Raw genomic sequence first — 9,453 nt, 5'->3', positions numbered from 1 at the left:
GGTGGGGCACATTGGTGTGGATCCTGGCAGAAGGATTGTGCACATGGGTATGTTTCTGGAGGGAGAGATGGGGAACAGTGGGTCTGGTGGGTAGCATGGGTCATCTAGGTGTGGGTTAGGAAGTTGGACGGGGCATCTTGGTGTGGCTCTGGAGGGAGGTGGTGGGGGCACATGGGTGTGTTTCTGGAGGGAGAGATGGGGCACAGCGGGTCTGGAGGGTGGCATGGGTCATCTAGGTGTGGGTTGCGAAGTTGGATGGGGCATCTTGGTGTGGCTCTGGGGGGAGGTGGTGGGGGCACATTGGCGGGGATCTGGGTGGAGGGATGGTGCACATGGGTGTGTTTCTGGAGGGAGAGATTGGGCACAGTGTGTCTGGAGGGTGGCATGGGTCATCTAGGTGTGGGTTGGGAAGTGGAACGGGGCATCCTGGTGTGGCTCTGGAGGGAGGTGGTGAGGCACTTTGGTGTGGCTCTGGAGGGAAGTGGTGGGGCACATTGGTGTGGATCTGGGTGGAGGGATGGTGCACATGGGTGTGTTTCTGGAGGGAGAGATGGGGCACAATGTGTCTGGAGGGTGGCATGGGTCATCTAGGTGTGGGTTGGGAAGTGGGACGGGGCATTTTGGTGTGGCTCTGGAGGGAGGTGGTGGGGGCACATTGGTGTGGCTCTGGAGGGAGGTGGTGGGGGCACATTGGTGTGGCTCTGGAGGGAGGTGGTGGGGGCACATTGGTGTGGATCTTGGCAGAGGGATGGTGCACATGGGTTTGTTTCTGGAGGGAGAGATGGGGCACAGTGGGTCTGGTGGGTAGCAGGGGTCATCTAGGTGTGGGTTAGGAAGTTGGACGGGGCATCTTGGTGTGGCTCTGGAGGGAGGTGGTGGGGCACATTGGTGTGGATCTTGGCAGAGGGATGGTGCACATGGGTTTGTTTCTGGAGGGAGAGATGGGGCACAGTGGGTCTGGTGGGTAGCAGGGGTCATCTAGGTGTGGGTTAGGAAGTTGGATGGGGCATCTTGGTGTGTCTCTGGAGGGAGGTGGTGGGGGCACATTGGTGTGGATCTGGGTGGAGGGATGGTGCACATGGGTGTGTTTCTGAAGGGAGAGATGGGGCACAGTGTGTCTGGAGGGTGGCATGGGTCATCTAGGTATGGGTTGGGAAGTGGGACGGGGCATTTTGGTGTGGCTCTGGAGGGAGGTGGTGGGGGCACATTGGTGTGGCTCTGGCAGGAGGTGGTGGGGCACATTGGTGTGGATCTTGGCGGAGGGACGTTGCACATGGGTGTGTTTCTGGAGAGAGAGATGGGGCACAGCGGGTCTGGTGGCTAGCATGGGTCATCTAGGTGTGGGTTAGGAAGTTGGACGGGGCATCTTGGTGTGGCTCTGGAGGGAGGTGGTGGGGCACATTGGTGTGGCTCTGGGGGGAGGTGGATGGGGCACATGGGCGTGTTTCTGGAGGGAGAGATGGGGCACAGTGGATCTGGAGGGTGGCATGGGTCATCTAGGTGTGGGTTGGGAAGTGGAATGGGGCATTTTGGTGTGGCTCTGGAGGGAGGTGGTGGGGGCACATCGGTGTGGCTCTGGAGGGAGGTGATGGGGCACATTGGTGTGGATCTTGGCGGAGGGATGGTGCACATGGGTGTGTTTCTGGGGGGAGAGATGGGGGAACAGTGTGTCTGGAGGGTGGCATGGGTCATCTAGGTGTGGGTTGGGAAGTGGAATGGGGCATTTTGGTGTGGCTCTGGAGGGAGGTGGTGGGGGCACATTGGTGTGGCTCTGGAGGGAGGTGGTGGGGCACATTGGTGTGGATCCTGGCAGAAGGATTGTGCACATGGGTATGTTTCTGGAGGGAGAGATGGGGAACAGTGGGTCTGGTGGGTAGCATGGGTCATCTAGGTGTGGGTTAGGAAGTTGGACGGGACATCTTGGTGTGGCTCTGGAGGGAGGTGGTGGGGGCACATGGGTGTGTTTCTGGAGGGAGAGATGGGGCACAGCGGGTCTGGAGGGTGGCATGGGTCATCTAGGTGTGGGTTGCGAAGTTGGATGGGGCATCTTGGTGTGGCTCTGGGGGGAGGTGGTGGGGGCACATTGGCGGGGATCTGGGTGGAGGGATGGTGCACATGCGTGTTTCTGGAGGGAGAGATGGGGCACAGTGGGTCTGAAGGGTGGCACGGTCATCTAGGTGTGTGTTGGGAAGTGGGATGGGGCATCTTGGTGTGGCTCTGGAGGGAGGTGGTGGGGGCACATTGGTGTGGATCTGGAGGGAGGTGGTGGGGGCACATTGGTGTGGATCTGGGTGGAGGGATGGTACACATGGGTGTGTTTCTGGAGGGAGATATGGGGCACACTGGGTCTGGACGGTGGCATGGGTCATCTAGGTGTGGGTTGTGAAGTGGGACGGGCATCTTGGTGTGGCTCTGGAGGGAGGTGGTCGGGTCTCATTGGTGTGGCTCTGGAGGGAGGTGGTGGGGGCACATTGGTGTGTTTCTGGAGGGAGGTGGTGGGGCACATTGGTATGGCTCTGGAGGGAGGTGGATGGGGCACATGGGTGTTTTTCTGGAGGGAGAGATGGGGCACAGTGGGTCTGGAGGGTGGCATGGGTCATCTAGGTGTGGGTTGGTAAGTTGGACTGGGCATCTTGGTGTGGCTCTGTAGGGAGGTGTTGGGGGCACATTGGTGTGGGTTCGATGGGAGGGATGGGGACATTGGTCTGGGGAGGGATGACCGCATATTGGTGTGGGTCTGGAAGGAGGGGACAGGGCACATTGGTGCGGGTCTGGGCGGATGGGGGCATACTAGGATGGGTGGTTTTAGAGGGGGTTGCCTGGGGCTATCTGCATGTGATTCAGGATCGGCACATGGGCATCTGATGCAAGGGGCATCTTGCTATGTGGAGGGAGGATGGTGCATTATGGTATTGGTCTAGAGGGAGGGATAGGGCATCTTGGTGTGGTTCTGAGAGGAAGGGATGGTGCACATTGATGTGCGTCTGGAGGGAGGGATGGGGCACATTGGTGTGGGTCTGGAGGGAAGGATTGGGGCTCATTGGTCGGAGGACGGATAGGGGCATCTTTCTGTGTGGAGGGAGCATGGGCCATCATGGTATGGGTCTTGAGGAAGGGATTGTGCATCGTAGAGTCTGGATCGGAGGGGGCATTGTTGATATGGAATGGGCATATGATGGGGGCATGTCAGGGAATGGTGGAGCATGTGGGTCAGGGCTGGAGCACTCTGGTGGGAAGGAAGGGGGCATCTGGGTGTGAATGGAGGGATGGGGTATGTTTGTCTGGAGAGAAGGATGTTGGTTTATTGGAGTGGTGGGAGCATGTGTGTGTCGAAGGGATGGGGTAATCGGGTGTGGGTATAGAGAGAGGGCGAATGGTGCCATCTGAGTGTGGAGGTAGAGATGAAGCATATGGGTGTGGCTCTGAGGGGTGGAGCATCTTGGTGTAGGTATGGAGGGACGGATGTTGGTGTCTTTGTGTGGGTTCGGATGGAGGGATGGTGGCATGTAGGTCAGGAGGGAGGTGGCATTTGAATCTGGAACGTGTTTGGAAGGAGAAATGGGGCATTTGAGGGTGAATGGTTTCTGCTTGAGGGTGGGGGCATAAAGGATCATTAACAGCAGAGCAGCGGGAGGGAGAGCCGTGGGCCCGACCTCGGTTGCATCCCAGACATGCACACCCACAGCCTGGGGCACCTCTCGCAGAGCGGTCCGGTGCGCGTGGTCCACCAGCCCCCTCTCCTCACTGAGCTCGCATCTGCGCTGGCCGGGGGGCGCACACTCCTCTCTCTGACCTGCCAGCGGCTGGGCATTGGTGGGCACACCCCGGTCACCAGGGAAGCCCTGACTGGGGGCAGCCGGGAGCTGAGGGAAACCTGACTGCTCTCGAGGGGTGCCTCCCCAGGCAGACAGGCACCCGGGCAAGCCAGGCATGAGCCATGGTGCAGCTGGCTCACTTGACGGTGGGCGCCAAGGTTCCAGCGGCCCACATTTGTGTGTGAGCAATGGCCAGGCCCGCTGGCACAGTGGGTGACCTTCCCTCTTGCCCAGGTACCTGGAGCTGGGCCCTATGCGGCCGGGCTGGGGTTTGAAGACTCTAGTGGTCCCACCCGACCCCCTGTCTGTGCTGTCTCTGGCCTGCCTCGTTGTCCATCTCCCAGCCCCCCCTCCCAAAAGGGAAGCGGAAGGAGTCGGGGAAGGATGAGTGGATCGGGCCGGGTGGGGAGGTGGCAGAGCGGCCTACCTCCATCCCCCTGGGAAGCGCTGTGCTGCTGCAGCTGGCAGTCTGGATTATTATTTTTTATTTTTTTGAAACCACAATGGTTTCAGCCGAGCTAGACAGGGAGCTGGGCTGTCCTGCCACAGCCAGCGCTGCCTCCCCCAACCTCTCCTGCACCGGCAGGGTCAGGCCGACGTCCAGGACAAAAAAAGTTGCCTGTGGCTCTTGGCGGTGGATCACTTGACTCGTGCATCGATGAAGAACGCAGCTAGTTGCGAGAATTAGTGTGAATTGCAGGACACATTGATCAACACTTCGAACGCACCATGTGGCCCTGGTTTTTTCCCGGGACTACACCTGTCTGAGGGTCGCTTGTACATCAATCGCCCCGGGGTTCACTCCCAGGGGCGTGGCTGGGGCTGTCCAGGGAACACATTCCATTCATCCCCCTAAGGTCAGACCCCGATCAGCACCGTCGCTGGATCTTTGGATCTGGCGCGCAAGCTCATTGCCGACGCATCCTGGTTTCCCCAGTTTTCCCACCTCATGCTGGTTTCGGGAGGGCCGGGTGGCCGACGCGCCCCGGATGTGCTGGCAGCAGCAGCAGGCTTTAAAAAAGCCTGGCGCACCTTCACCCTACCCCGGGGCACCTGGCCGTGCTGTGTGTGGCTGTCTTTGGTGTCCCACGGCTGCCGGCGCGGGATGACCATGGAACACGGACCTCGTGACCATGTGGGCTTTGGTCACAGATTGGGACAGAATACACTCGCCTGCGCCAAGGGCTGGGGCAACCCCCAATACGGGCCCGAGGCCAGCTGCCCTGAGCTTTGTGCTCCCCGACCACGGCCTCAGATCAGACATGGTGACCTGATGAATTTAAGCATATTACTAAGCAGAGGAAAAGGAACTAACCAAGATTCCCTCAGTAACGGCCAGTGAAAAGGGAAGAGCCCAGCGCCGAATCCCCATTCAGCAGCAGGCGTGGGAAATGTGGCGTACAGAAGACCGACTCCCCGGCATCACTCAGGGGGCTCAAGTCCTTCTGATCGAGTCTCCCCACGCGGATGGTGTTAGGCCGATAGCGGCCTCTTGCACACCGGGATCAGGTCTTCTTGGAGTCAGGTTACTTGGGAATGCAGCCCAAAGCGTGTGGTAAACTCTGTCTAAGGCTAAATACGGGCGCGAGACTGGTGACCAACAAGTACCGTAAGGGAAAGTTGAAGAGAGTTCAAGAGGGTGTGAAACGGTTGAGCGGTAAACTGGTGGGGTCTGTGCAGTCCACCCACAGGATTCAACACGGCAGGCAGCCCTTGCGGGTCTGCGGCCCAGGCACATGCAGCCCCAGCAGGGTGCATTTGGGAAGGCCCCAGGGGGCAGGTGGCTCTCTGCTCCAGCAGAGAGTGTTACAGCCCCCTGACAGCAGTTTTGCTGTGTCCACGGGGCTGAGGGAGATAGACCACCACCGGGCCCTTATCCGGCAACTGTCCTGGCCCCTCTTGGGGGTTGCTAGAGTGGCCACGGGAGACGGGGCTCCCGATGTGACTGTGGTGGACTGCCCTCAATACACCCCAACCACGTCGTGCTGCCGGGCGGGGAGGCCCACAAAGGGCGCCAGGGGCCGGTTAACCACCCGACCTGTCTGGAAACACTGACTAAGAATAATGCCTGCCCGAGTCAGAGGGATGAATGAAACCCTGTGATGTAATGAAGTTGAGGGCCGGTGCCCGGCAATTGCAGTGGCATCCTGTCGCGGTGGGCTCTCCACCGACCCGTCTCCCCCGCTCTGTCAGAGATGATGCATGAGCGTGTGTGATAGGACCCGAAAGATGGTGAACTCGGCCTGGTGGAGGTCCGTAGCGGTCCTGATGTGTAAATCGGTCATCCGACCTGGGTATAGGGGTAAAAGACTAATCGAATGATAGAGTAGCTGGTTCTCTCCGAAGTTTCACTCAAGATAGCTGGCGCACGGAAACCCCAGTTTTATCTAGCAAAGCAAATGATTAGAGGTCTTGGGGCCAAAATTATCTCAACCTGCTCTCAAGCTTTAAATGGGTATGAAGCCCGGCTTGCTGGCGTGGAGCCGGGTATTGTATGAAAGTGCTCAGTGGGCAACTTTTGGTAAGCAGAACAGGCGCTGCGGGATGAACCGCACCCGGGGTTAAGGCGCATGATGCAGATGCTCATCAGTCCCCAGAAACGGTGTTGGTTGATATAGACAGCAGGATGGTGGCCATGGTAGTCGCAATCCGCTAAGGAGAGTGTAACAACTCACCTGTCGAATCAACTAGCCCTGAAAATGGATGGCCCTGGAGCATCAGGCCCATACCAGGCCGGCGTTGAGAGCCGCGGGGGCTAAGTCAGGCGAGAAGGAGGGCTGCTGCAGTACGCACAGAAGCCGGGGGCGAGGGCCCGAGTGGAGCCGCCGCAGGTGTAGATCTTGGTTGTAGTAGCAAATATTAAAACGAGAACTTTGAAGAATGAAGTGGAGAAGGGTTCCATGTGAACAGAAGTTGAAAATGGGTCAGTCAGTCCTAAGGGATGGGCGAGCGCCGTTCGGAAGGGATGGGCTATGGCCTCCATTGCCCTCAGCCGATCGACAGGAAGTCGGGTTCAGATCCCCAAATCCAGAGTGGCAGGGACGGGCGCCCTTGCGGCGTCCAGTGCAGCAATGCAAATGATCCCAGAGAAGCCGATGGGAGCCGCACAGAGTTTTTTTTTTGTTTTTTTGGAAAAAACAATTTTTATTTTATATAACACACAATTCTTGGGACTTCCATCATCAGATTCAGCGTCAGAGTGTTACAATCAGCATTGTCCAGTCTCATGAAACTCCCTCCCCCCTAACTTGAGCCAATATGTCCATGTCATCATCCTGTGATTTTTCAGGCGGGTTTATCGTCGTCTCTTTATCCGTTTTATCATCGTTCTGATCAGACTGGGGGGGGGGCCACTCATGGTAGCCACCAGCTGCCTCCATTCAATTAGGGGTCCTACCTCCTCCTCCCCTCCCCTACAAACCGTGTACCACCAAATAGCCGTTTCTGCCTCTGCCCATTTTAAGAGGTCAGCCCACCACAACTCTATCCTCGGCCTCTGGGCTGCCTTCCAGCACATTGCTATCCTTCGTTTGGCCTGGACATATGCTAGATCTTTCATTTTGCTTATGTGCTTTAAGTTACGTGGCCTAGGGAATCCCCCCAGCATGCATGCCCAGGCCGACTCCACTTCCAGTGTAATACCGGTTCCTGCTAAGCGTGCCTTCACTTCTTGCCAAAACTACCCCACCTCAGGGCAGGCCCAAAACATGTGGAGTAGCCCAGCCTCCTCCACCCCACACCTAGGGCATTTCTGAGTCGTATGGCCACCAAACCTAGCAATCTTACTGGGGGTAAGCTATGCTCTAACAGTGACATATAGTTGGATCTGCTGGAGCCTTGCGTTCCGGGACAGTTTTTTATGATATCTTTGGGCTCTTTTCCAGAGCCCATCCGTCATGGGCTCTCCCACCTCATCCTCCCAAAGTTGTCTGTTGGGTCAAGTCCTTCCCCACCTTGGACCCCAACAGCTCGTATATGCGGGAAATCTCATGCCCACCCTCTGAAATAACATATATAGCCTCCATGGTGGCATCCGGTTGTCCGGTGAGCACCTATGTTGGCCACTTCACTCGTACTCTCTTGACAATTCTGGTGTAAGTTATGTACTGCCCTTTATGCACCCCAGTATCTTCGATCAGGTTCGGGAACTCTAATGCCTCCCCTTCCAGCCATATGTCTCCCAGGGTGGCCAGGCCCACAGGTTCCCAGTACTTGCGGACCCCTTGTATCAGCTGGGGATCCTCTCCACATAGTGCTGCAAGCGGCACCTACATAGAGTACGGAACCAGGTGTCCCGCAATCTGCCACGTTCTGTGCCATATCTCCCATCCCAGTACCAGCAGCCCCGCCATCCCCCGGACCCTCGACTTGGACAGCCACACCACTTCTTTGTGAAAGAAGGGGAGCAGTTCCCTGCACAGCAGCCTGGTTTCTGCCATCTCCTCGCCAGACAGCCATCTTGCTACATACTGCAGCTGCCCTGCCAGATAGTATAGCTCAGAATTTGGCAGGTTGATCCCTCCCCTATCAAACAAGTTCTGTAGTTTCCAGAGGGCCACCCTGTTCCTGGAGTTGCCCCAGATGAAGCTCCTACACAGGCTATGGAGGCTAGCGAAAAAGCGCCTCGGGATCCCATGCGGGATGTTAACAAAGAAATGCAGTGCTGGGCAAAACTACCATTTTTAGCAGAGCAGCCCTCCCCACCATAGCCAGGGGTAACCTGGACCAGAATCCCATGCTGTTCTTAATTCCTTCTACTGCTTTAACCGTGTTGCGTGCATGTTCTTCTGCCATATGGTATATGTCGATTCCGAGATATCGGAACAACTTTGTGTGCCAGGGTAATGGGCAACACTGGCAGACTCCTGGGCAAGACAAGCTTGTATCTCCCCAGAGGGAACACGCTAGACTTTTTGGGGTTAACCGCTATGCCAGAGAGAACGGCAAATTGCTCCATCATGTCTAGAATATATTGCATGTTCTCTTCTGGGTAGCGTAAATATAACAGTATGTCGTCCGCATATAAATAAACAAGGTGCATGCCATCCGCAGTGCGAATACCTATCTCCTCGTATTGCTGTCTCAGGCAGGTGGCCAATGGCTCTAGTGCCCATATGTATAACATAGGCAGCCCTGTCTAGTGCCTCTGCTTAGTTACCATTTGTCCGAAATGATAGCACCCGTTTTGACCCTGGCGATCGGGGAGCTGTATAACATTGTCAACCACCTGAGGTACCCCGGTCCCATTCCATAGCCCTTAAAGGTCGCAATCAACTAGGGCCTTTTCACTGGCTCGAAGGCCTTGACCGCGTCTAGTGAAACTATTGCCAGTTCACCTGGGTCATTTTTTGTCTGGTCAAGGATGTGATGCAGTCTTCTGGGATTATCAGTTATGTTCCTGACATAGCCCGTTTGGTCGGCGTGTATCAGTTTACCAATGACAGCCTTAAGCCTATTTGCCAGTACAACAGTGAGGATTTTACTAACCTGATTGAGCATCGATAAGGGCCTGTACGACCCACAATCAGTGATAGGCTTGCCCGGCTTCAGAAGCGGGATAATCACTGCCTCTCTCAGGGTCTCTGGTAGCCTGCCTTGCTCATACGACTGGATAAGCATGGCCAGCAGCGGGGGAAGC

General features: G+C 56.8%; 1 non-coding gene across 1 annotated transcript; it reads left to right on the top strand.

Annotated features, from left to right (window-relative positions):
- Nucleotides 1-4,438: 4,438 nt before the first annotated feature.
- Nucleotides 4,439-4,589, top strand: LOC138517635 (5.8S ribosomal RNA). Its single transcript, XR_011282763.1, has one exon. It is a non-coding gene; the product is annotated as a 5.8S ribosomal RNA (ribosomal RNA).
- Nucleotides 4,590-9,453: the final 4,864 nt, after the last annotated feature.

Source organism: Ambystoma mexicanum, chromosome 6q (assembly GCF_040938575.1).
Source record: "Ambystoma mexicanum isolate Mex_15411 chromosome 6q, UKY_AmexF1_1, whole genome shotgun sequence".
Taxonomy (NCBI): domain Eukaryota; kingdom Metazoa; phylum Chordata; class Amphibia; order Caudata; family Ambystomatidae; genus Ambystoma; species Ambystoma mexicanum.
Note: the sequence above shows the minus strand (reverse complement) of the source record. Positions and strands in the feature narration are given on the sequence as shown.